The sequence below is a fragment of the Parasteatoda tepidariorum genome, chromosome 4 (assembly GCF_982258835.1).
Source record: "Parasteatoda tepidariorum strain Cologne lab strain chromosome 4, Ptep-v5.0, whole genome shotgun sequence".
Lineage (NCBI taxonomy): Eukaryota > Metazoa > Arthropoda > Arachnida > Araneae > Theridiidae > Parasteatoda > Parasteatoda tepidariorum.
In genome coordinates, this window is record NC_141758.1 from 107225344 (window position 1) to 107252733 (window position 27390).

At 31.4% G+C, this 27390-nt stretch overlaps 2 long non-coding RNA genes across 3 annotated transcripts; both read right to left on the reverse strand.

Annotated features, from left to right (window-relative positions):
• Window positions 1-3394: 3394 nt before the first annotated feature.
• On the reverse strand, window positions 3395-19637 carry LOC122272042 (uncharacterized). Of its 2 annotated transcripts, none has more exons than XR_006226756.3 (3): window positions 19493-19637; window positions 15305-15417; window positions 3395-5991 (listed from the first exon to the last, which is right to left on the reverse strand). It is a non-coding gene; the product is annotated as an uncharacterized LOC122272042 (long non-coding RNA). The 2 variants fall into 2 exon arrangements; XR_015433255.1 differs by having other exon boundaries at window positions 15305-16535; window positions 19493-19619.
• LOC147812531 (uncharacterized) lies at window positions 10724-14299 on the reverse strand. The gene is made up of 3 exons (XR_015433254.1): window positions 14243-14299; window positions 11634-11783; window positions 10724-10847 (listed from the first exon to the last, which is right to left on the reverse strand). It is a non-coding gene; the product is annotated as an uncharacterized LOC147812531 (long non-coding RNA).
• Window positions 19638-27390: the final 7753 nt, after the last annotated feature.

Here is a 27390-nt window from a genome sequence, read left to right on the forward strand (position 1 = left end):
TATCCGATGTGGCACCACCTTGTCACGGTGGATAAGCTTTAAACTAAGAGTGCCACAACAGCTTCAGTAACTTGAAAATAAGAAGAGAATATTTATATATCACAGTATTTCAGACAAAATTATACGTTTTTATTCTGACTTAAATAATACTTCTAAATGTAAATTTATGCATTAACCACTGTTTAAGCCCTTGAAAGATATTGAATGTTCTTAAATAGCTTCGCTTTGATACAAATCTTTTAGTCACCATACAATTCATAATTAATATCATTGATTAAAATGTTTTGTTTCATGTAACTAAATAGTTTTAAAAAATTACATTGAAATAATAGGATATAATTTAAAACGAGAAATTTTTGAAGACTGAGAAATATTATTTAATTCGATTAAATAAAATCTCGTTATTTCAATGAAAAACTTGGGTTTATTTCCATTTTAAAAAGTAAAATCTGTTATCAAACATTTTAAAAACTTTATCTATCTTGATTATTGTAAACTCGAGAAACTAATATATTTCATGAGGCTTGAAAAAGGCAATCCTTGAAGATTCGAATAAAATTTAACATTTATATTAAATTCACTTACTTTAATTTTAAGATTTACGCTAAATACTTAAACGCACTTAACACCAAAATACAGTAAAAAGTTCTCTTGACAGTTTTTTGATACCTCACCAGGTTTCAGGTCATTCAAGATATCAAAAAAATATATGATCTCCTTAGAAGTCGATAAAGAATTTAAGAACAAAGTGAAATTTTGATATTTTTAATTTATTTTGGATGGCACATTACATTACTGGAATGGTTGCTATTATTTTATGTCTTCTAATGGCATATTATGAACAATTACAGCAGAAAACAAATAAAAAGAAAGAACACAATAAAAAATACGGAAACATAGTTCATTAATCTAACATATCTCTAGCCTCCGAATAACACTCAGCGAGAAAAGTTTTACCTAGAGCAGGACAGATGCACGGAGTCTATGGCCTATCCAGAGCTGCACAGCGTGCATATCGGGGAAGGAACAGTTTTGAGTCTATGAAGATGGTTTCTTAAGTAGTCCTGTCCGGCATCTAGGCGGAATTCAGCGACTGCTCTACGCCTTGGGTCATTACACAAACGTCTTCTTATACTTTATTAATTAAGTTTGAATGTTCAGTTTTCCCAAACTTGAAATTATATTGATAGAATATACTCATAATGTCCGTATACGAGGACACCAATTTTTGACTACAGAAGACGAAAGTTTTCGAAAATAAATTATTACACCCAAATGCTAAATGGGTTTTCGTAGCAAGTATTTTTAATAACACAAATGAAAACTGGGTTTAACTACTAATACTAAATGGGATACTAAAATCTAACTACTAAGTGCGTTTGTAGCAAATCTAAATATTTTTAATAACACAAAAGAAAGATTCATGCATGGGAGGGTAAATTTTCGTAGCTTTATAACTTTTAAAACCAACACAGAAGACAAGAGACATAGTTGACTTTTTGAGTGAATCTAATCTTCTTTCGTATTAAAGGGAACCTAGTACAGGAAGGGTAAGAAGAAACCACGAATGCTTCTTTCAGTAAGCCCAATGGCAGGATTAACTGGGATCCATTAATTATTGGGGGACATTTTTCGTGAGCAATATTATATATATATATATATATATATATATATATATATATATATATATATATATATATATATATATATATATATATATATATATATATATATATATATATATATATATATAATTTTATTTTGTAACCGGTGTCGTTTGAGGTTATCTGTGTCCAACAATAGTTCCAACGAGCATTTTATAACCGATGTGAGACAGCAGATTCTTTTTTAAGTTTGAGGTTATCAGTGTCCAACAACAGCCCTAACGAACATTTTATAACTGGTGTCGAATGGCCAACATTTTTTTAAGTTTGAGGTTATCAATGTCCAACAACAGCTCCAACGCACATTTTATTACTGGTGTCGAATAGCCGACCTTTTTTTAAGTTTGAGGTTATCAGTGTCCAACAATAGTTCCAACGCACATTTTATTACTGGTGTCGAATAGCCGACCTTTTTTTAAGTTTGAAGTTATCAGTGTCCAACGCATACTTTCAAACTTAAAATTCATCCCGAAAGGATTGGAAGCTCCTAGATAAAACATCGGGACAAAGTATAGCCTTCGTTGAGGACTTTTTGGTGGGACTGACCCACATTTGCATCGAGAAAAATGATGAAATCCTCACAAGGTTAACCGGACGGCTAGACGATTCTGGCCCATGATCTGTGTACCACACTGGAGCTATTTTACGTGAACACTGTGGTGCTTTATCAGCAGGGATAAGAAATTGAATCGATCCATCATCACTGGGATTAGAACCTGGATCGCCTCAGTGGGAGGTGAGTGCGTTAGCCCCTTGGCTATAGCAGCCTGTGTTAATAATGCAGAACATTCCATAATCACTACCCTTAATGTAATATATTTAAGATCTTTACCATTGTTGGAATAAAAATTAAAATACTTATTATTATTTACGCGAAAAAAAATTAAAAAAAAAAACACGTTTTGACAAATTACATTAGGGAAAGGGGGTTAAATGTTGGTTGTCCGAGAAAATTATGAAGTCAATAGTTAATAATCGGAGATATTTTCCAACCCATGTAAAGAAGAAAACCGTCAGATTCTAAGAACGTTTTTTGTGTCTTTTCTTTCTGAAATGTTAACCTACGACCACTAATCTGTAAACATTTCTGACCCAGTTTTTGAGAATGATTCTAAAAACCATGTATTCAGTACGATGATAACAGCAAAACTTCACGAGCAAAAACTTATACTTCATCAAACGAATGATGAAACAACTAAAGTTATTTAATTATTGTTAAATGGATCGTTTAATCAAAATGAATGAATGATTAAGTATAATAACGATTACGATAGATATTTTATTAAAAATATTGGGTCCCAGATAGCCTGGTTGGCAGGGCGCTGGACTCCCGTCCGTGAGAACGGGAGTTAGAATACAGGCTGTCGAAATAGTAAATGGTGACTGGTGCTCGTTAAATCTGTCGGGTCTCTAAGTCCTTCATGTTCGCATAACAAATTATACCTCTGGGAGTACTGAATTGGAGATTGGTCTCTCTCTGGTTCATGTCAAAATTATGATTTGTGGATGAATGAATGGATGTATGAATGGGTCCACTCTATAAACGGGTTGTGACATATGTGTGAGGCAGAAGTCGAATTCTTGGCCATAGATGGCGCCACTAGTAAACAAGAACAATCACACCCCTTGCCTTAATGGCCTACAACATTTAAAAAAATTCTGATTCTAGAAGACGCTTCAGTATTTTTCAGATTAGTTTCAAAATTTTGAATAAACATAAGAGACAAAAATATATTGTTCCATCAGCATCATCTCTTTATTTTTATTGGCTACATTTGTTTAATAATGTGGATATTAAATCAATGTATCTTTAAAATGTTATGGAACCATAAATGAATGCATTTGTATATTGATGTAGAACATTGAATGAATATATTTATGCAATAATGCAGATTTATAAGTGAATACATTTGCAAAATTAAATGGAATATTAAATAAATATGGTTGTATATAGCAATGTTGATAATGAAATAAATACATTTGTATAATTAAGCAAAACATAGAATTTGTTTGCATAATGATGTAGATTGAAAAATTAGAATCAATTCGATAAATAATATGTTAAATGAATATATTTGCATGAAGGCTTTTAAAATTTGAGTTTAACTTTATAACTTGTATTTTATATATGCGAATTGCATAGTAACTAGAATTTTAAGAAAGATAATAAATTTTCGTTCTATGTTTTCAAGCAGTCATCATTGAAAGCCATCATCTCACAACTATCACAAAATAAATCATAACATAGGATAAGTGATTAAGTATTTTTCTTTTCCAAGATAGCAAATTTATGTCCTTACTTTCTTTGGGGGAAAAAAACATATTTTTTTAAGATTCAGATAAAGAAAAATATGGCAAAAAGTACATAATCTAAAAATTATCTAAGTATCAAAATAATCAATATCTAAATACCGTATAATCATAATAATCGCATCATAATAATCATATATAATATCATAATAATATTATCATAATAATCATATCTAAATATCTATAATCATCCAAATACCATCTAAAAAAACATGTTCGGAAAAAGAAACTAAATTATTTATTGTATACAAATCACTAAAAGTAGACACGCAAATAATTTATGACTTAAGGAAATATCCACACTATGTTTGTTACTTTACAAAAAAGAAAATATAGAAATGGACAAAGTATTGCATTTCTTTGCAACAAAATAAACTGCTATTTTGCAATGCACGATTCAAGTTATTTTACAGCATATGAACGTCGAAGCTGATAAAGTTAGCGTATGACATAATAACTTATTATATTACAACATATGAACATAGAGAAGAATAAAATTAATGAACAGCTTATAAAAGAAGAACTCGGCAAAATAGTGCACAATTTCACAATGTAAAAGCGGACAAATTACTACACAACATAGAGACACAGAAACCGACAAGATATAAATGTAATTAAAAGACATAAAATTTTTTTAATTTGAAACAGAATGAGAAAAAAAAAATATTATTATGTTTCATTACTGTTAACTTGATGTAGATAAATTTATTTTATGAGGATCAACTTAAACTATAATTAACCAGATGACATTTCCATAACGGCACCAGCCAATACCAATTAAATTCGCCACGATGCGAAATGTAATTGACTGGCATTTGTGATTGGATATTTATTTTAATGCAGTGACTTGTCCCAAAGTGGCAACAAGTTTGCCCGATTCTGTGATAGCGGGTGTGATTTGCGGTGCTAATGACCAGGTGCGATTTTCCAATCCAGCTGCTTTTAACGACCTGCTCTTTTGTTTGGCTTTTTTTTAAATAAAAAAACTTGATTCTTGAATTTTGTAGTTTAGCTAACAAATTTTAAAGGAAATAAAAGCTTGCATTATAATTGATACCAACTACAACCAAGATGAAAGTCATCAAAAAGGAAAGCGAGTAGTTAAAAAGCTGGATGGTAAATTAGCGGCACTGATGGAATTTTAATTCTGAAATTATGGTAAAATAACGGGCAGCAGTCTGTCCATCCAATTAACCGCAAAGTTTACGTAAAAGAGCTTTTTTTTGGTGTTACAGTTCAGAAACCAGTTACAACTAGTATGGTTAGAAAACCATGAATACAAAACTATATGGTTTTTAAACCATTTAGAGGTAGCATGGTTTCCAAACCATAAAAAAGAAATTTAATTCGACATAGGAGCTAGATGTTACGTTAGGTAATGGACATTGCGGAACACTGGAATTTCTTAATGCGCTGAAGGGAATGGAGAAAATATTGTGGTGTCAACGCTCCCTTCCTATTGGCCATGAGACTGAAAGACAGGCCCTCTCGGCTATAAGACGTACGCAATTACAAGGAATTAAAAGGCTTTATTAGGGGGGTTTAGTTTGCGCGATAAGATTCCGGTTGTTTAACCGTTTTAGGTGAAAACAGTCAGTAAACGGGTTTTTTCCCCACAGTTAACAATTTGATTATCATCTTATTTATGGTTATTTGACTGCTTTGTTTGAATATGGTAAAATAACAATTAAATAAATTGTTATTTAACCATTTTTCAGAGACATTTTTAACAGTGTTCTCTGTTGTCCCGAAACTTTGCCATCATTTTGGTGCAAGTATCTGCTAGGAAATATTTTCATGGCAATAGAATGATGTAAAAAAAACATTAAAATTTATATACAGAAAAATGTAACTCTTGTGATCAGTACAAGTCGTAGTCTAGAAAAACTACGGATTGCGGTGGAGTGTCCGAATATTCTGGTGAATCCAGCATGTGTTGTAATTGTGGTTCAGCTATGAATGGTGGGGGTGGTCTGGATAATGCAAATGTAAAAATGTAAATCAGCACATGGAAAATCTGCAAAAATAACAAAAAATAAATAAAAATTATTTAGACGAAATAACATAATATTTTCAACATAGTTTATCAATTTGTTACTCATCAACAATATTTTGTATATTAGTTAAAGGTAGGCAGGTACTTTGTTTACGTCACACTGGAGCTGCACAATGGGCTATTGGCGACGGTCAGGAAACATCCCAGAGGATGATCCGAGGATGTTGAAATTATCAATATATTTAAATTATTAAAACTGCATAAATGCAAGATTTAGTAACACATAGATAATTAAATATTAGAGAATAACCTTTATTTCCTGAGCCTGCAGAGAAGGAAATCTGATCTTGAAAAAAACTTTCAAATTGCTCCTACAGAATTAACGATCAAAAATGAACGTCCGTCCGGGCAACTGGCTTAGTAAGGCTCACGGTCACAGTTAAAAAAAAAGTTAGGTGCAAGACACAGTCATAAAATTAATATTATAAATTTAGGCGAAGACTAAAAGATTGAAAACTGAGGGTATTGTGATAGAATCATCACAATATATATTTTTGTTGTTGTTTGTTTGTTTGTGTCGCACTAGAGTTGCACAAGGGGCTACTGGCGACGGTCAGGGAGATATCCATGAGGATGATCCGATGACCTGCCATCACAATTTTTTTCCTCAGCAGAGTGGAGGACTCTCCTGCTTTAATAGCCCGACGACCTGAGAGCGAGGTCGGGCACTTTACGGTAGACCAGTTTAACGAGGACCCATACCGTCACAGCCAGAGATGCTTGACTTCGGTGATCTACTGGGAACCATATCTTTACGATCAGTCCACTGCGGGACGTCGAATATTAGTTATAAACACCGTTTAATCAAATTGAACTAAAAAAAAAATTTTGTTTGAAGAAGTTTTTACCTATAAGAAAATTCGTAAATGTTTCAGAAGTAAGATAAATGTATAAATATGAGAAAAAGTATTTGAAAGAAAAGTGAAAGTAGTGAGTAAAGTATGGAAATAAGTTTGAAAACAAGCAAAAGTTAAACTATCGATGAAATGTTTGATACAATGCTGAAATGAATAAGTGAAAAACAATTGCTTCGAAGAATTAAATCTTAAGATCTAAATCTTAGAACTTATGATTTATGTTAACAGCCGTCAAAACAAGGAAAAGTACGGAAACTTATCCAATCTTACAATAAAGAAACTCACTACTGTATAAGAAAAATCTAATTGGTTAGAAAATTTTATTGCTTAGCAACCATAAATAAAAACCACAGAAATCAACTTCACCTTAGATTTTCAGCTGTGACGATTTTATTTTTTGATATACCGTATCCTCGTAATACATAAATTAGTTGTAAAAATTTGTTCTTAACATTTTATTATTTTATCAAAACTTCCCCTGAATAAAGTATTAATTATTAGAGAATATGAGATAATAAATTTTATCTCTTAATGAGATAAAATTTACCCTGAATATAAGTGAATGTTCCTTTTCAGTCTCATAGTTCATATGAAAGTTTGCATGATATTAGGGGGACTGGAAAGTAATGTCGTTTCGGTGCATTTGATATTTGTTATCAAGATTTCATTTTTAATAAATAATGTATTCACTCACGTTAGCCTTTCAATGCCAGATCGAAAATTAATTTTAAAAAATGAATTGGTTTTTAAGACTAACGAATATTTAATGCGCCAAAACGACATTACTTTCCGGTCTCTCGAATATTTTGATATCTTAATGGGAATCGTAATGGGATATCTGCAAGTGACGTAGTGTGGGTATCTCGATTTTGATTGGTTGTTGAAACGTGGCATTTCTTTATGTTAGCAACTGTTCTTTCCATTCCATTTCGAGTAAGCCAAGCCCATCAAGTATCAGTTCTCTTAAGACAAAGATTCATACACTAATATTCCTTCTTAAAGATTTCAATTCTTTCACTATGTATTTCTTGCTTACGGCAAGGAAAAAACATAGAGCCGTGTAGAGCATAAAAAAATTAATTAAGCATCGAAATTGCCAGACACAAAAAACAAAAATATATCATGGTTACAATGAAATACATAAGCAAATAATAAATCTAAGTTAAGCAAAAGACGCAGACGAGAAAGAATTATATTTCAACAAATTCCACGTGCGATACGACGTGGTATTAATTAACTTCACGTTAATTAGCATTCTAACTTATGTGGAGAAACTTAGCTCAACTTTAACTCGCCATTTTGCTTAAAAACGACCAGCTGCCGCTGACGTCATAAATCACATGTGTGGGTTTTTGCCATATTCTTTTTTTTGAAGCGTGAGTACATAATTGTAAAGAGTTTCAAATAAAATTTTATCAATACGTCTGTTTGATATTATTTTCTATAGGTAAAACCCGAATGTAATAAAAATACATTATTACAGATTGCATTGTGTTGAACATGAGTGAAATATACGTTGATACGAGTTGCTTTAACAGAACATAGTTTTTTATGCATTCACACTCAAAGACTTATTTAAATTAATCAGATTTATTTAAAAATTTAACACCGCCATCTTGATTATTTATGCAGCTTCCGTTTTAGGGAATTGAAATTTTGAAAAATTAAGATTTTTGATTAATTAAATATTAAATTCTAAACTTAAGGCACTTTCAGATTAAAATCTCCGTATCAAATATAAACTGGTTCATTAAGTTTCCGCCATTTGCGCTAAGGGAAAAAATTGGCCGTACAATTGTTAAGGACGAATTTTGCGTCGTAACAAATTTTATTGAAATTCTTTTATTAATTAATTTATATATAATTCAATGCTTTTAGAGTATTCGAAGAAAAATACACTAATAGGATAAAAAAAAAAATCAAAAGTATGAATTTACCTATATTTTTCCTAAGGGCGATACATAGATTTGTATATGTAGCAGAATAGCAGAGCGCGTAGAAATAACGGATAGATCTGTAGCAAAGTGCTCGGAAATAACGGATAGATATGTAACAGAGTGAGCGGAAATAACGGATAGAAATGTAGCAGAGTGCGCTGAAATAACGGATAAAAATGTAGCATAGTGCGCAGAATATGCTGAGGAGTTGTAATCAGCGTTCATTGTGATATCACCTTAAAAATTGTTTTCTGCGAAAAACGAAGAAATTACTACATATATGGTTTTAGTATGAGTCCGGTAACAAAAAGTGGCTGGGTGAGCTAAAAGTTACTACTGAATAAAAAAGAATCTTAATATACGAATTTTATAACATAAACGTAACCAAACTTAAGCTATATAGGCATACCCTCCAACTGCTCCGGAATTTCCGTAGTTTCAGAAATCTTCTTTTCAGACGGTAGCAAAATTAATGTCTTAATATTTAAAAAAAATTAATTTTAGCGTAACTTGTCCACTATTACTTATAAAAGTTCAGGCCATATGGCTAGATTCTTAAGTTCTGATAAAAGTTTTATGAGAGATCCATCCCTTATGAAAAAATCGAGGTATAAATGAGGTATAAACAAGGTATATTTTAAAGGTATAAAGGAGGTTGTTATTTAAAGACGTCGTTGAGGTTGAAAAGGGTGCAAATGAATACCTCAAAACCAACCTCAAATATACCTTAATATATACCTCCAGAGGTATATATGTTTCAACTTGAGGTGTTTAATTTTACATCTTGGGAGAGGTAGATATTTACTACTTTAAAGTGTTTCATTTTCAACCTTAGGTTATTACTTATCAGCTTGAAGTATATTTATTTACACTTGTGGAAGTATTTATTCAACAACCTAAAGTGTGTCATTTTACACTTCAGGGTAATAAAAATCAACCTCAGGTGTATTTTGTTCCACTTCAGGTAATTATTTTTCAACCTCAGGTATCTAATTTTATGCTTGTAGAGGTATATATTTTTCAACCTGAGGCATGTCATTTTACTCTTCAGGTTATTTCAAATCTACCTCAGGTGTAATTTTTGATAGTTGGAAAGGTGATTTTTTACTAACGTAAGGTGTATTATTTTTCACCTCAAATATAAGTTTTTATGCTTGTAAAGGAAATTTTTTTAATCAAACTAAAATATGCCATTTTTCCCTTCAGGTTATATTTTTTTATGCTAATGCTGGTAATTAAATATAATTAAAATGTTTCTCCTTAGACTGCTAATTTTTAACCTAAAATATATATCTTTTCACTTGTAGAGGTATTTATCACTCTGATGGAGTTTTTAATGTTACACATTAGGTGGTAATTACTTATTAACTTTTTACGGTCTGTCTTAATTTTCATTGCTAATCCTGATGCTAAGAAACTATTTTCTAAACACATAGGCGGAATACGGATGAATCTTTCTTTCGAAAGAATTTTCGACGTATTTCCATGTATTGTGTGAAGAAAAGTAAAATGCAATGCAAAGAATATATCTTCCTTTAATTTTGAAATACAACCCATTGGAATGTATTCTTCCTCACACAATTCAAAATAGGAATTTTCACTTAACGCCTTTAATTTATAGTTTGTGAACCTTGTGCTAATTTGCAATTAAATAGTTCATAAAATTTATTAATCTTGAATTAACATGTAGAGTTGAATAATGTTAAGTATGCTGACTCATAAACCTTAAAAGAACATTTAAAATGTTTCTGTAATTTTAATAATTTCAATTAAACTATCGTGAAAAGAGGATACATTTGTTTCAGAAAAATGTGGGAACTCATTTATATAGAACAGATGTTAAAGGCGCTAATTTTTTGTAAAAGCGAAATAACAGCAAATTTAAATAATTTAGCCAGCTTACAAATAAAAACTTTTATTAACAAAAAAAAATTAATTTTTCGTTCAAGAAATCAAAATTCTTGACAATTACTCTGCTTCTTCTGCAAGTTTGCTGTGCTTACGTTATTTGGAGCATTGGAACCTATAAATAAAAAATTTGAATTAGCGAGAGTCATATTTACATTGATAATGACAAATTTTAAAAGATTAGAATAATATTTTAAAGCTTATTTCGTTGCATAAATCACCTTTTATTATTATTTCTATTCAATTTTGAATAAATAAATGGTTTCTTTAGTAACAGCAGATGAATAATAATAATGACCTGCAAAACTCTCCTCCCAGTATATTTCAATTCTTTATTTTGACTGTTTAAACATATCACTTAAAAAAGCTAATTTTTCTATAAGATGCATATAAAAACTGCTGTAGAAATAACACGCTTATTGAAATTCTTAATTTTCCAATAATTCAACCGACCATTTTTAATTATGGATTGTTATGCTGATATTTAAATTTTTTTTCTCAGCAAATTTTGAATAAATTCAATTACACTGGCCTGCTTGTTTAAATTTTTAGTCCAATTTCGCAAAAGAAATTGTACTAAAACCAATTCTCAATGCTGCTGATTCCGAAAATAATTGTCTATCACGTAAGGTTTTTAAAAACAAAAGGTCATTTTCAACCTTTTATTTAATGTGATCAAGAATCAATCATCTTTTAATAAAAGAATGTGGAACATCAATGTTTTGTGTTTTTCATGCCCCATCGAAATAAAAGCAACATTAAGTTTATATGTTTACTTGCCTGAGGGAATAATTTAAGATAATGTTATAAAATAATGTTTTCAAAAATCAAAGATCATGCAAACTTTATCAGTAATTTTTTAGGTGAAAAGATTTCATTGAATCAAAGGAGAATAATTTACTTGTCTTTTTTCTTTTTGGTGTATATTTAGAGTTACTCCCAGGGGAAGGCTCTCCAGTTACTAGTCTCCACTTCCTCCTAGCTGCAGAGCACGTATTATTGACAGCCTTATTCAAACCTTGAAATTCTGGATGCCATTTACGGAGCAGCTCTGTAAAAGTTGCATGTTCAAGTTGAGTAAAATCAAGTTATATAAAAGTTGCATAGCAAGTTTCATTTGGAAATTTTCAGATGAGATTTTTTTTTAAGAAATTGAAGGAAATTGAAATAAATATTTATATAACTTTGATAAGTTACTAATGTTGACAACAAAAATCCAGAGTCAATAATACTTTTAAACTTTTTTAACTACAATATAAGCAGATTAAGTATAGGTTCACCAAAATGATTTTAATATTTAATTGAAATAATAAAATTATTTTTTTGGAATAGCTGTCTCAGTAAATTTGTTTTATACAATATTCTTTGTGGATTAAAGATAAAAACTATTTTATTAGAGCACACTATTTATACGAAAAGTTTTCATGTTCTTTTAGTCTCTTAACGAGTCTTCACGAGTCTTATTAAAAATAAATTGAAAATCATTCCAAAATATTAAACTGCATCATGTTGATCTAGAATAATATTCAAGATTTTGCCTTAGCGGACTAAAAACTAAAATAAAACTAAACACAGTGGCGCGACAGCCCATAGAGGGCCAAGGTCTACTGTGCCCATTTCAGTTTTCTTGACCTTGGGCTCTGGGATGCAGGAGCAGATGTTCCGGTTAGGTGGTCAGCCGAACGCGGAACCCCCAGTGTTTAGTTCCCAAGCATGCTTGGTACTCATTTATCGACCCACTGAAGGGATGAAAGGCTGAGTCAACCTTGCCCGGCCTAAGGATCGAACCCAGGACCTGTGGCACGGAAGAGCGGGGCGTTGCCTTAGTGGACTAAACGGACAAAAAGTTTGAAATTTGCATGAGAATTTTTTAAGTGGATGCCAGTTTTCCTTTACCTATAGTTGCCTTTTTGCTAACTAACTTCAGATATTATTTAATAGGTGATACACATACAAATACTTTTAAGATACTCAACTAAACCAAGCTTATGTATAAAAGGGCAAGTAAACTTAAACTAGGCTGCATTAATTTCTTCGTAAAAATTTTAGTAACTTGTACTTGTCAGAATTCAATATGCTGTTGCTGGAATTATTATGGTGTTATTGAAGAAATGATTTCTGGTGAAAAGATGCGTTCTCTTAATCTTAATTTTAATGTTGAACTAAGCCATATTACACAAGTAACTAATTCTGGCAACTTTAACTTAATTCCTGTGACAAATATATCTTCTGTTTGTATTTCCATCCAGTGCGATGACACTGGAAAAATTTATTTTGCTAATGTGGTGAACAATCTAGAATTAGAATAACTTTTTTCTCTCTAGAGGCAATGTATATGTAAGTTCAGTAATCCCCGCTTATATATAATGTAATCGCTGCTAATATCAATCACTTATTATTACCGAAATTATTCGGTTCTGATTTTTTTTCATTGATATTATAGTTTTCTGTGATCCTTACATAATTTAATGTTATTAGAATTTAATTTTCAAAATTCTTTATTTATTAGCGTTATATTTTTATTTACTCTGCACATTTAAAAATAAAAAAAATTCTTTTCTTTCTCTGCGATAATGTTAGAATTTCCAATTTCTCATCATTTCTGGAGTTTAAAAACAAAATATTTTTCAGATTATGAAAATTTATGAAGTTTGCTTTATTAATTTGTGAGGGGGGTTAAAAAATTAGTTCACTAAAATTAGCTTGAATCTTATCTCATATTACATATATTTTTATTAAAAAAAAATTTCAGATTTTACTAGGAATTCTCATATATTTTTTAATAAAATTTGTTGATTTGATATGGTAAACTTGTTTCCTACCTTAGAATCACCTGTTAATAGTAAACATTAATTTAAAAAAATGAATATTTACTTCGAAAAACAGGATTGTTTTTTTTCTTCATGTTTGTAAATATATATTTTTATGAAAATGCAACTTTTGAAGAAATATTAAAATTTTTGTGTGATGTATTTACCCTGATTGCAATTTTTATTGTATATGTTTATTTTATTAGTTAAATATGTATGTTAGATTTTTGTTGAAGGCAACAAATATGCATTTCGTTCCTTACAATAGTATTGTTTATTTGTTTTATTACCTGCAATATATAGAAACTGTTAACTTTCAATTTTCAGTGATTTATTTATAAGAGAAATTATGAACCTTTTACTCAATCAGCTTGCATACTGCTACATTAAAACATATACATTTAAGCAAAACAAAAAGAATAGTTATATTTGAATAAATTACAAACAATAAAATATACTGTGCGTAACCTGCTGTAACGATTCACCAGTAACGTTACCCTAAACAGCGACGAGAAATATTTAGATTGATCTGTCTTATTGCTAAGCCTACAACAATAGCCTCAAAGAATATCCTCCGACTTAAATAATGTAAGATCAGGACGCGTCTTTAAAACAAAAATAATGAAATTTAAGTTTGAAAGTTGAGGCATATTTGATTAAAAGTGACAAAGCTAAATTAATAAATGTCAAGCACACTTACCGAATTTTAAAGAAACTTTCGATTGTAAACACGCACGCCATTTGCCGGCTAGCACGGAACTCTGGGAAGTGAGCTAGTTGATATGAAGTGTACTTTAAACAACCTTAAAACAACCTTAGGTATAAATAAAATGACTTCATACATCTCAATAAAGATCTCACTCTCTTTAGTTGAAAAAAATTATATTTTTTATACCTCGTAAATACCTCTTTTGTTACAAGTGTAAAAAAAACAACCTGGTGAACCTTAAAAACTGCCTCATGATTCTGGTTGATATGAAGTGAATTTTAAACAACCTCAAAATAAGCTTAGGTATAAATAAAAGGACTTCATATACCTCAATAAATATCTCACTCTCGTTAGTTGAAATAAGGTCAATTTTTTTATACCTCAAAAATACCTCTTTTATTACAAGTATCAGAAAATCAACTTGATATACCTTAAAAATCACCTTATCAGTCTGGTTGATTTGAAGTGAATTTAAAACAACCTCAAAATAAGCTTAGGTATAAATAAAATGACTTCATATACCTCAATAAATATCTCACTCTTCTTAGTTGAAATAAGGTAAAAAATTTTACACCTCAAAAATACCTCTTTTGTTACAAATGTAAGAAAATAAACCTGGTATACCTTAAAAATCACCTTATCAGTCTGGATGATTTGAAGTGAATTTTAAACAACCTCAAAACAAGCTGAAGTATATATAAATCAACCTCGTACACCTTAATTACAACCTTTACGAGGTATAATTTTTATTTCTGTTTTCTCTGCAACCTTAAATATACCTCAAATATACCTCAAAACAACCTTAATACCTCAAAAATACCTCAAATCAACCTTAAATATACCTTAAATTTTCATAAGGGATTTGCTTTAAAAATTTCTACTTTGGTTCGCTACCACTAGAAAGAATTATTTTCAAAATCCTCATAAGTTGGAGGGTATGTATATAGGTATAAATTTAACAAAATTTTAAGCGGGCTCAATGTTAAGGTATCGTAATTTAACAGGATATTTTTAACTGTACGTGGATAAAATGAACGTACTCTACTTACTTACCATATTTCTTAATCTGGTTTTTCGTAAACTAGCGTTCGTATTCCTTATTATCATTGTGATTACATCATGAAGCAAATCCATTGTCTCCAGATTCTTGGATAATCGTAGAAAATCTGCAAAAATATTATCATGTTTCATTAGTTAATGAAATAATAAAGTCTGAAAGTTCATTTTCACTCAGCAAAAAACTTTTATTGTAAACCTTAAAAGGTTTGTTTTGCGGTTTACGTATAAACCTTTTAAACTTAAAACGAGATCTGGGACAATATGCTGTATTCTACATACATTACCCAAAATCTTGGAGAACAAGCTTCTATATAAAAACCTGAAAATCGAGGTTGTCTTAGGGTTTTCAAGCGTGAAAAAACCCTTGAATAAAGCTAGTCTTAAGGAGACAATAATCTTAAATCTAGGTAATTATAAGGTTTCTTTTCGCAACGTCTTGTATGCTCAGCTACATAAGTGACAATCCTTTTTAGGAAAGCTTTCAAAAATAATTTTTAATCCTTTTACGATGAAAGGTTTGAAACTGCAATATTTTTCCTATATTGAAAAAAGGTTTTTAGTACAAACATTTTCGTGACAATAAAATGAAAATTAAGACAAAAGGTTGCAACATGCTTTCTGAGTGAGTATATTGATTCCAACATAAAAAATACGTAGTCGTTGTTTTCCTAATCTACAAAAAAACAATCCACATTTTCTAGGGTTGGGTTTAATTATACTCTTTGTAAATAGAATATGCTTCTCAATGTTATACGATTTTCCCACTCTCCATATTTTCCTTCTCTCCGTTACCATGATTTCGGTAAATGTTGCCTTTTCTGTATATTCTAACTTCTTGAAACGTACTGCCGTGAGCCGCGATGGCAGGGGAAAGCGCATTCGCCTTCCGATAAGGTGAACCGGGTTCGAATTCCAGCGATGTCTGGTCGATACGTATTCCGCACCCGGCTTGCACAGACCACAGTGATGACGTAAATCAACCTCAGTGGTATACGGATTATGGGTTAGAGTCCCTTTGCCGTCAAGCTAACCATTGGAGGTTTTCGTGGTAGTCCTCTCCATACAACGCAAATGCGGGTAAGTTCCATCAAAGTTCTCCAAGAAGGCAAATTTTTCCCAATACTTGATCCAGCAGTTCCCTTGTCTTCTGGATTGGTTGCAAAACAACAAGTCTACGGAGTTGAGCATTGGTAGTCGTTAACTCGAAATTGGGTCTGCTGTTCAACTATAGTAATAAAATAAAATAAAATGAGTTGAAAAATTGAGATATATTTCCATATTTAATTAAAAATAATCTTAATTAAAAGTAATTTTAATTCATTAACAGCTGAAAATGTTTGATGAACAGATCTGTCTCTGATAATTGATAAGATAATTGTTTCTCTTATAATTTGGGATTTTTGAGTAGCCACGGATCAATGACTGGTATGAAAACTAAATTTAGTAAGAACTAAATGATAGAGCTGACATGATTTTGACATGGAATAAAAAAATGTGAGAGAATCTTCTACAAGCTATCGAGTCTGATTCCACTGTCTTTTGCAGCCCTTAATCAAGAAAATTTTGAAGCTGCATGCTGTAAATCTTTTTATTTTATATTTTATAACCGTCGTTGAACAGCCGACCCAATTTAGGGTTTACGACTACTAATGCTCAACTCCATAGCCTTGTAGTTCTGAACCCAAACCAGAAGACAAGGGAACTCCTGGATCAAGTATTGGGGGAAATTTGCCTTTGTGGAGGACTTTTTAATGGAACTAACCAGCATTTGCGTTGCATGGCGAGGAAAATCTCGAAAAACTTTCACTGTTAGCTTGACGGCGAGGGGACTCTTAGCTGACGGCGAGGAGACCATAATAGGTCTACCACTGAGGATATTTTACGTCAGCACTATGGTCTGTGCTAGTCGGGTGTGGAATTCGCATCGACCAGCTATCGCTGGGTTCGAACCGGGGTCACCTCATTGGGAGGCGAGTGCTCTATCCCCTGAGCCACCACGGCTCTTGTAACTCTTTTTAGAAATAAAACTACAACTGCACCTGACCAATATTTATATTTTTTTCTATTTTCGAAGTTGAAGAGAATTTTAGCGAAACACCACTAAGGATAGGCACTTAACAGCAATTTCTAAAAGAGAACTGTGCATTTACACAACTCATTCACGAGAGAGAAACTGTGCTTTTTTTACCCAAAGTGCTACCTTGATCAATTTGTCTTTACAGCATAACATTTATTTGATCAAAACTGTTAAAATAATAATAAGCTGATAGTATAAAATAAAAAATAATAAATAAAAATTTCATAAAGGTAAGGAAGTTTTGTTTAGAAAAAAATTTCCGGAACTAATTTAACTAAACATCATAGGCATTTATTCCAGGTTTTAAGAATAAAAATAATGGGTTTGAAAACTGTAAAAAAAATTAAATTAAAGAAAAATAACTGCAAATTTTGGTATAGTTAAAAAAAAACTTAAACATCACCGAGATATTTTAAAAAAATAATTATTTATAAAATATTAATACAAGTGTTGCATATAAGTTATAGCATTATTTTAAAACTCTCTCTCTCTCTAACTCTCTCTGTTTGTCTCCCTTTAAACATTATCTCTTTTTCCGAAGAAACAAAAATAACTAAATAGATATTGTTTTTATTGCTGCAGGATTGTCGAATTTCTGAATGAATGTGATATTTACTGATTTCAGTATTATGGTTCAATACTTTAATATATTTTTGCTACTAACTTTTTTTAATATTTTAAATGAATTTTGGAAATTGAAAATCATAAATAGTAACTATAAGATAGATAAATTTTTAAATATTTGTGGTGATTTATAAATGATTTTTGGTGTGGGATATTTTAATCTTAATATTTGAACACAACCCAATAAGTTCAAAATATTAAACTAAAAAAACATATTTATAATCGGAGGCTTAATTACGTTATTTACGAGGGAAAACATTTTTTTGAATTTTTGATCAGGCTAATAAAATAAAAATCTTGTTCCTGTTTAAATCACTTTTTTTTTTAAAAATATGATTTTTGATTATTAATGACGTAAATAACTCATGACGTAAATAACCCATATCCAAACACCAAGCTAAAAAGAAAAAATTCAGAAAGTATATATAGGGGGTCATAAATTGATATTCGAGAAATACAAGAAGCTCTATTCGAGAGTAAAACGAAGCTAAGGTTATCAAAACCTGTTTGACTTCCAGTTTTTGATGCTCTTTGCTTCAGTTTTTTTTTTTTTTTTTGTTAAAGTATCTGGGGAAGGTTGGATTTGTTTCGAATTATTGTCTATCAACACAACCATGTTTCCGCTAACAGTCGAAGAGGTTTTTGATGTTTTCAGTCCCACCTTTCTAAGTTGAGCTCACTAGATTTCCATAGAGTTTTTGTTACTTCAATAATAATTTGCGACCCTTGATTTTGATTTTTTGTCAAAATTCAAAACGTGTACATTATATGTGATCAATACAGAACTTGAATATTAATTTACGACCCCTGATTTTCATTTTTGATCAGAATTTTTAAAAGTATACATTATGTATGATCAATACGGAACTTGAATATTAATTTACGACCCCTGATTTTCATTTTTGATCAGAATTTTTAAAAGTGTACATTCTGTGTGATCAATACAGAACTTGAATATTAATTTACGACCCCTGATTTTCATTTTTGATCAGAATTTTTAAAAGTGTACATTATGTGTGATCAATACGGAACTTGAATATTAATTTACGACCCCTGATTTTCATTTTTGATCAGAATTGTTAAAAGTGTACATTATGTGTGATCAATACGGAACTTGAATATTAATTTACGACCCCTGATTTTCATTTTTGATCAGAATCTGGAAAAGTGTACATAATGTGTAATCAATAAGGTACCCTCTGAATAACATAGAACAACAAAAATAATGTAGAGAATTTCAAACGTTATATTTAAGAGTGTGTTAAGTTTTTAATACAATGTAAAATGTAATGTTATTACTTTGAGACAATAATTGTAGTTATTGAAATAAATAATGTTAGGTACTATATATATTTAAGATAAAATTCTCCAATAACAGTTAGCAAATATTTTATAACTTTATGAACTGTTCACTCGCTAACTTATTTTAAAACTTCGTACTTAAAAATACCGAAAAAATAGTTATAATAAAAGTAACTTACATCTAAAATACTGTCAGTTTTACACTTTTAGATGGCAATCTCTCTTTTTCCCATTTATTCCAAAAATTACCAACTTAAATACAAGAATAGGACTTCTACGTCTAAACGTTACATATGAATTTTTCTTTGTTTACACAGCCTAACATAAAACAGCGACGTAGTGCAATAAATACTTTATCAGAAAATAAAAAAATCTATTTTAAGTAATCTATTTTAGAAGGCGAATTTCCTCATTTTAAGCTCTTTCGAACACTTAATTTAGATATGCATACAGAGTAAAATACAGGGCCTCATTCTGTATGTCAATTCAATTTCCAATTTCAATTGACCTAAAATTATTTTCTCTGGTAGAGTACACTATTACCCGGGAATATAATTCGTGGTCCAATTAAAATATTATGGGTCAATATTAAGGTCTGATACCGGACTTTACGTTAACATTGAAAATTGACTTCGCTCTTCCTAATTTTAAAGGGTTTTGGAAGGCGAATTTCCCCATTTTAAGCTCTTTCGAACACTTATTTTAGATACGCATACATAGTTAAATATAGGGCCTCATTGTGTACCTCCTAACTGACCTAAAATTATTTCCCCTGGTAGAGTACACTATCACCTGGTAATATAATACGTGGTCCAATTAAAATATTATGGGTCAATATTAAGGTCTGATATCGGGCTTTACGTTAGCATTGAAAATTGACTTTGGTCTTTCTAATTTTAAAGCGATTTACAAGGCGAATTTCCTCATTTTAAGCTCTTCCGAACACTTATTTCAGATTCGCATACATAGTAAAATACAGGGCTTCATTGTGTACCCCCTTATTGACCTAATATTATTTCCTCTGGTAGGGTACACTATTACCCGGTAAAAAAATATGTGGTCCAATTAAAATATTATGGGTCAGTATTAAGGTCCGATATCGGGCTTTACGTTAACATTGAAAATTGACCTCGCTCTTCGTAATTTTAAAGTGTTTTAGAAGGTTCATATAGTTCACGTAGTTTCGCATAGTTTCACATAGTTTCACATAGTTTCGCATAGTTTCACATAGTTTCACATAGTTTCACATAGTTTCTAAGTTCACATAGTTTCTAAGTTCTCATAGTTTCACATAGTTTTACATAGTTTTATATAGTTTCACATAGTTTCACATAGTTTCGCATAGTTTCACATAGTTTCACATAGTTTCGGATAGTTTCACATAGATTCGGATAGTTTCACATAGTTTCGGAGAGTTTCACATAGTTTCACATAGCTTCACATAGTTTCGGATAGTTTCACATAGTTTCGGATAGTTTCACAAAGTTTCACATAGTTTCACATAGTTTCGGATAGTTTCACATCGTTTCACATAGTTTCGGATATTTTCACATAGTTTCGGTTAGTTTCACATAGTTTCGGATAGTTTCACATAGTTTCACATAGTTTCGGATAGTTTCACATAGTTTCGGATAGTTTCACATAGTTTCGGATAGTTTCGCATAGTTTCGGATAGTTTCACATAGTTTCGGATAGTTTCACATAGTTTCGGATAGTTTCGGATAGTTTTACATAGTTTCGGATAGTTTCACATAGTTTCGGATAGTTTCACGTAGTGTCGCATAGTTTCACATAGTTTCGGATAGTTTCACATAGTTTCGCATAGTTTCACATAGTTTCACATAGTTTCTCAGTTCACATAATTTCTAAGTTCGCATAGTTTCTAAGCTCACATAGTTTCTAAGTTCACATAGTTTCGCATAGATTCACATAGTTTCACATAGTTTCGCATAGTTTCACATAGTTTCGCTTACTTTCACATAGTTTCGCATAGTTTCACATAGTTTCTAAGTTCACATAGTTTCTAAGTTCTCATAGTTTCACATAGTTTTGCATAGTTTTATATAGTTTTACATAGTTTCACATAGTTTCGGATAGTTTCACTTAGTTTCACATAGTTTCACATAGTTTCACATAGTTTCACTTAGTTTCGGATAGTTTCACATAGATTCGGTAAGTTTCTCATAGTTTCGGATAGTTTCACATAGTTTCACATAGCTTCACATAGTTTCGGATAGTTTCGGATAGTTTCACATAGTTTCACATATATTCGGATTGTTTCACGTAGTTTCACATAGTTTCGGATATTTTCACAAAGTTTCACATAGTTTCACATAGATTCGGATAGTTTCACATAGTTTCGAATAGTTTCACATAGTTTCGGATAGTTTCACATAATTTCACATAGTTTCAGATAGTTTCACATAGTTTCACATAGTTTCACATAGTTTCGGATAGTTTCACATAGTTTCACATAGTTTCAAATAGTTTCGGACAGTTTCACATAGTTTCGGATAGTTTCACATAGTTTCGGATAGTTTCACATAGTTTCGGATAGTTTCACATAGTGTCACATAGTTTCACATAGTTTCAAAGAGTTTCACATAGTTTCGGATAGTTTCACATAGTGTCACATAGTTTCACATAGTTTCGGATAGTTTCACATAGTTTCACATAGTTTCGGATAGTTTCACGTAGTGTCACATAGTTTCACATAGTTTCGGATAGTTTCACATAGTTTCACATAGTTTCGGATAGTTTCACATAGTTTCGGATAGTTTCACATAGTGTCACATAGTTTCACATAGTTTCAAAGAGTTTCACATAGTTTCGGATAGTTTCACATAGTGTCACATAGTTTCACATAGTTTCGGATAGTTTCACATAGTTTCACATAGTTTCGGATAGTTTCACGTAGTGTCACATAGTTTCACATAGTTTCGGATAGTTTCACATAGTTTCACATAGTTTCGGATAGTTTCACATAGTTTCGGATAGTTTAACATAGTTTCACATAGTTTCGGATAGTTTCACATAGCTTCATATAGTTTCACGTAGTTTCACATAGTTTCATATAGTAGAACTATAGTTTCACATAGTTTCGGATAGTTTCACATAGTTTCACATAGTTTCGGATAGTTTCACATAGTTTCACATAGTTTCGGATAGTTTCACATAGTTTCGGATAGTTTAACATAGTTTCACATAGTTTCGGATAGTTTCACATAGTTTCACATAGCTGCACATAGTTTCGGATAGTTTAACATAGTTTCACATAGTTTCGGATAGTTTCACATAGTTTCACATAGCTTCACATAGTTTCGGATAGTTTGACATAGTTTCACATAGTTTCGGATAGTTTCACATAGTTTCACATAGTTTCGGATAGTTTCACATAGTTTCACACAGTTTCGGATATTTTCACATAGTTTCACATAGTTTCGGATAGTTTCACATAGTTTCGGATTGTTTCAGATAGTTTCACATAGTTTCGGTTAGTTCCACATAGTGTCACATAGTTTTGGATAGTTTCAAATAGTTTCGGATAGTTTCACATAGTTTTACGTAGTTTCGGATAGTTTCACATAGTGTCACATAGTTTGACATAGTTTCGGATAGTTTCACATAGTTTCACATAGTTTCGGATAGTTTCATGTAGTGTCACATAGTTTCGGATAGTTTCACATAGTTTCAGATAGTCTCACATAGTTTCACATAGTTTCGGATAGTTTCACTTAGTTTCACATATTTTCGGATAGTTTCACATAGTTTCGGATAGTTTCACATAGTTTCACATAGTTTCGGATAGTTTCACATAGTTTCGGATAGTTTCGCATAGTTTCGGATAGTATCACATAGTTTCACATAGTTTCACATAGTTTCACATAGTTTCGCATAGTTTCACATAGTTTCACATAGTTTCACATAGTTCCAAATAGTTTCAAATAGTTTCACATGGTTTCGGATAGTTTCACATAGTTTCACATTGTTTCACAAAGTTTCGCATAGTTTCACATAGTTTCACATAGTTTCGCATAGTTTCACATAGTTTCACAAAGTTTCACATAGTTTCTAAGTTCTCATAGTTTCACATAGTTTTACATAGTTTTATATAGTTTTACATAGTTTCACATAGTTTCGCATAGTTTCACATAGTTTCACATAGTTTCGGATAGTTTCACATAGTTTCACATAGTTTCACATAGTTTCACATAGTTTCACATAGTTTCACATAGCTTTACATAGTTTCACATAGTTTAGCATAGTTTCACATAGTTTCGGATAGTTTCACATAGTTTCAATTAGTTTCGGATATTTTCACATAGTTTCACATAGTTTCGGTTAGTTTCACATAGTTTCGGATAGTTTCTCATAATTTCGGATTGTTTCAGATAGTTTCACATAGTTTCGGTTAATTCCACATAGTGTCACCTAGTTTTGGATAGTTTCACATAGTTTCGGATAGTTTCACATAGTTTTACGTAGTTTCGGATAGTTTCACATAGTTTCAGATAGTTTCGAATAGTTTCACATAGTGTCACATAGTTTCACATAGCTTCGGATAGTTTCACATAGTTTCGGATAGTTTCATGTAGTGTCACATAGTTTCACAAAGTTTCACATAGTTTCACATAGTTTCACATAGTTTCGGATAGTTTCACATAGTTTCACATAGTTTCGGATATTTTCACATAGTTTCACATAGTTTCGGTTAGTTTCACATAGTTTCGGATAGTTTCACATAGTTTCGGATAGTTTCACATAGTTTCGGATAGTTTTACATAGTTTCGGATAGTTTCACATAGTGTGACATAGCTTCGGACAGTTTCACATAGTTTCGGATAGTTTCGGATAGTTTTACATAGTTTCGGATAGTTTCACATAGTGTCACATAGTTTCGGATAGTTTCACATAGTTTCGGATAGTTTCACGTAGTGTCGCATAGTTTCACATAGTTTCAAATAGTTTCACATAGCTTCGCATAGTTTCACATAGTTTCACATAGTTTCTCAGTTCACATAATTTCTAAGTTCGCATAGTTTCTAAGCTCACATAGTTTCTAAGTTCACATAGTTTCGCATAGATTCACATAGTTTCACATAGTTTCGCATAGTTTCACATAGTTTCGCTTACTTTCACATAGTTTCGCATAGTTTCACATAGTTTCTAAGTTCACATAGTTTCTAAGTTCTCATAGTTTCACATAGTTTCGGATAGTTTCACATAGTTTCGGATAGTTTCACATAGTTTCGGATAGTTTCACATAGTTTCGGATAGTTTCGGATAGTTTTACATAGTTTCGGATAGTTTCACATAGTGTCACATAGTTTCGGATAGTTTCACATAGTTTCGGATAGTTTCGGATAGTTTTACATAGTTTCGGATAGTTTCACATAGTGTCACATAGTTTCGGATAGTTTCACATAGTTTCGGATAGTTTCACGTAGTGTCGCATAGTTTCACATAGTTTCAGATAGTTTCACATAGTTTCGCATAGTTTCACATAGTTTCACATAGTTTCTCAGTTCACATAATTTCTAAGTTCGCATAGTTTCTAAGCTCACATAGTTTCTAAGTTCACATAGTTTCGCATAGATTCACATAGTTTCACATAGTTTCGCATAGTTTCACATAGTTTCGCTTACTTTCACATAGTTTCGCATAGTTTCACATAGTTTCTATGTTCACATAGTTTCTAAGTTCTCATAGTTTCACATAGTTTTGCATAGTTTTATATAGTTTTACATAGTTTCACATAGTTTCGGATAGTTTCACTTAGTTTCACATAGTTTCACATAGTTTCGGATAGTTTCACATAGATTCGGATAGTTTCTCATAGTTTCGGATAGTTTCACATAGTTTCACATAGCTTCACATAGTTTCGGATAGTTTCGGATAGTTTCACATAGTTTCACATAATTTCGGAATGTTTCACGTAGTTTCGGATAGTTTAACATAGTTTCACATAGTTTCGGATAGTTTCACATAGTTTCAAATAGTTTCGGACAGTTTCACATAGTTTCGGATAGTTTCACATAGTCTCACATAGTTTCGGATAGTTTCACATAGTTTCGGATAGTTTCACATAGTGTCACATAGTTTCACATAGTTTCGGAGAGTTTCACGTAGTTTCGGATAGTTTCATATAGTGTCACATAGTTTCACATAGTTTCGGATAGTTTCACATAGTTTCACATAGTTTCAAATAGTTTCGGACAGTTTCACATAGTTTCGGATAGTTTCACATAGTTTCACATAGTTTCGGATAGTTTCACATAGTTTCGGATAGTTTAACATAGTTTCGGATAGTTTAACATAGTTTCACATAACTTCGGATAGTTTCACATAGTTTCACATAGCTTCACATAGTTTCGGATAGTTTCGGATAGTTTCACATAGTTTCACACAGTTTCGGATATTTTCACATAGTTTCACATAGTTTCGGATAGTTTCACATATTTTCGGATTGTTTCAGATAGTTTCACATAGTTTCGGTTAGTTCCACATAGTGTCACATAGTTTTGGATAGTTTCACATAGTTTCGGATAGTTTCACATAGTTTTACGCAGTTTCGGATAGTTTCACATAGTTTCACATAGTGTCACATAGTTTCACATAGTTTCAGATAGTTTCAGATAGTTTCACATAGTTTCACATAGTTTCGGATAGTTTCATGTATTGTCACATAGTTTCAGATAGTTTCGGACAATTTCACATAGTTTCACATAGTTTCAGATAGTCTCACATAGTTTCACATAGCTTCGGATAGTTTCACTTAGTTTCACATAGTTTCACATATTTTCGGATAGTTTCACATAGTTTCGGATAGTTTCACATAGTTTCACATAGTTTCACATAGTATCGGATAGTTTCACATAGTTTCGGATAGTTTCACATAGTTTCGGATAGTATCACATAGTTTCACATAGTTTCACATAGTTTCACATAGTTTCGCATAGTTTCACATAGTTTCACATAGTTTCGGAGAGTTCCAAATAGTTTCAAATAGTTTGACATGGTTTCGGATAGTTTCACATAGTTTCACATTGTTTCACAAAGTTTCGCATAGTTTCACATAGTTTCACATAGTTTCGCATAGTTTCACATAGTTTCACAAAGTTTCACATAGTTTCTAAGTTCACATAGTTTCTAAGTTCTCATAGTTTCACATAGTTTTACATAGGTTTATATAGTTTTACATAGTTTCACATAGTTTCGCATAGTTTCACATAGTTTCACAAAGTTTCCGATAGTTTCACATAGATTCGGATAGTTTCACATAGTTTCAAATAGTTTCGGATAGTTTCACATAGTTTCACATAGCTTCACATAGTTTCACATAGTTTCACATAGTTTCACATAGTTTCGGATAGTTTCACATAGTTTCGGTTATTTTCACGTAGTTTCACATAGTTTCACATAGTTCCACATAGTTTTACATAGTTTCACATAGTTTCGGATAGTTTCACATAGTTTCACATAGTTTCGGATAGTTTCACATAGTTTCGGATCGTTTCACATAGTTTCGGATAGTTTCACATAGTTTCACATAGTTTCGGATAGTTTCACATAGTTTCGGTTATTTTCACGTAGTTTCACATAGTTTCACATAGTTCCACATAGTTTTACATAGTTTCACATAGTTTCACATAGTTTCACATAGTTTCAGATAGTTTCACATAGTTTCACATAGTTTCGGATAGTTTCACATAGTTTCGGATCGTTTCACATAGTTTCGGATAGTTTCACATAGTTTCACATAGTTTCGGATAGTTTCACATAGTTTCACATAGTTTCGGATAGTTTCACATAGTTTCGGATAGTTTCACATAGTTTCGGATAGTTTCACATAGTTTCGGATAGTTTCACATAGTTTCGGATAGTTTCAAATAGTTTCACATAGTTTCGGATAGTTTCACATAGTTTCGGATAGTTTCACATAGTTTCGGATAGTTTCACATAGTTTCGGATAGTTTCACATAGTTTCACATAGTTCCACATAATTTCGGATAGTTTCACATAGTTTGGGATAGTTTCACATAGTTTCACATAGTATCGGATAGTTTCACATAGTTTC